General features: G+C 43.0%; 1 pseudogene; it reads left to right on the top strand.

The window, feature by feature from the left end:
- Window positions 1-1002: 1002 nt before the first annotated feature.
- The window catches only part of LOC105538738, a 5177-nt pseudogene continuing 4258 nt past the window's right edge, over window positions 1003-1921 (top strand).

The raw sequence follows: 1921 nt of genomic DNA on the forward strand, positions 1-1921 counted from the left end.
ATCTCTGTAAATGCAGTGACTGGGGAAACCCTTCCTGGTCTCAATGGATTCCTCAGGACAGAAATCACACTGAAGAGAGAAATCAGTGAAGTAAGGAATGTGGGAAGGTCATGAAGAGGTCCACAAACCATGACTGGCTGTCTATCATATGGCTTGCAAGCTAACAATAGTTGGTCCATCTTTAAAGGGGAAGAATGTGTAACAGAGAACATATATGGCCAACGAAGTCTGAAATACTTCCTGTCATCTGTCCCTTTCCAGAGAAACTTGACTGACCATTTGTCTGCAGCAGGGATTCTCAGCCAAGCCGCAATTTTTCTGTCCAGGTGTCATTTGACAATGTCTGGAGACATTTTTGGTGTTAGAACTCGGGGAAGGTGCTCCTGACTTGTAGTAGGAAGACATCAGGAATGCTGCTGAGTACCCTCCAGTGCACAGGAGCCCCCCACAACAAAGAGTTATGTGCCCCCAAACGTCACTGTTGCTGAGGTTGAAAACAATCATGCAGTCAGGTTCCTCAATTATTACCTACAACAATTACTCAGTTTTCTGAATCTTCTGAGCACTTACGCTAGGAGAAATTTCTTTTACAAAACCTTTAAAACACAGTCAGTGCTGACAATTCCTATATGGAAATGATTCCAGCCATGGTCCCCTCACTTGTGCATGTGAATATTCTCACTGGGGGAGAACCCCAACAGGATTTTTGTGTGAATTCAGGATTGCACTTAATCTCTCATCATGAAAACAGACCCCACTTATACGTTTTTCATCTTCATTTTTAAGGTTACACTCCTCTAAATAGCCCTAAAGCCTCATCACAAAAGGTTTGTATATAGTATTTTTACTGTAGCTTCATCCTTGATAACGTCCTAATTGCCTTTTGGACAACCTACTTGACCAATCACATATTTACATCTGTGTTACATGTGGGTATTTCTCAGTACTGGTTTGTTACTGGCACCTCATTCACACGCGTTGTGACCAGAGCATGACGTCCCCATGAAGTGGTGGTATGTTTGCAGCCTGCTGTCCAGCCAAGAGTGGCAGATACTTCTAGTGGCTTCCCTGGTGTCCACTCTCATCTTCTTCCCATATGAAGAAAATCCAGGTTCTGTCAGATTAGTAAGGTGTGCTATTTTTTAAAATCTCTTACAGGTTTTCTTGCAACTATGACCATCCATGTCCCACAACCCTGGCCACTGACAAATCAGCGGATGTCACCGCATGGGCTTCTGAGAAAGCTCTTGAACAGGGGTTGTTCTTAAACCTGAATTCTTCCCTGTATGTTTTGCTCTTTGCTTTATCCCCTACTTCTCACCTTATAAGGACATCCAGTACCTAGTATTGGAAGATCCACCTTATGACCATGTGGATGAAAGCCACAGTATAAGGAAGTGACTGCAGAAAGCCCACAGTGACCCTGGCCTACCCTGTGGCTTCTTTGAGTGTCTGCACCAGCCCTGGACTTGTTACTTCCAGACTTCCTATCACATGAGAAAAAATAAAACTGATTATTGGTTTAAGCTGCTATGGATATTTGTTTTCCTTTTAAATTTATTTATTTTAAAAAATGAAATAATTGGGGGTCTCAACATGTTGCCTAGGCTAGACTCAAACTCCTGGGCTCAAAGAATCTTCCTGCCTCAGTCTCCTAAATAGCTGAGAATACAGGCATGTGCCACCACACCTGGCTTGTTTTTCTATTTAATTTATTTATTGATGGGAGGGGGGCTCTACACCCAGCTGGATGCTGCCTGGAGCCCATACACCTGGTCATTGGTGAGTTTTATAACTAGTACCTAAATGTGTGGGCATAGCATGTATACAATATGCATAACATGTGTATCGGTTTTCACAAAAGTTCAAGGAGACAGGTATCGTCAGCGTCTCTGTTTTCCATACAGGGAATCTGAAGCAC

The sequence above is a fragment of the Mandrillus leucophaeus genome, unplaced genomic scaffold (assembly GCF_000951045.1).
Source record: "Mandrillus leucophaeus isolate KB7577 unplaced genomic scaffold, Mleu.le_1.0 Scaffold198, whole genome shotgun sequence".
Taxonomy (NCBI): Eukaryota; Metazoa; Chordata; class Mammalia; order Primates; family Cercopithecidae; genus Mandrillus; species Mandrillus leucophaeus.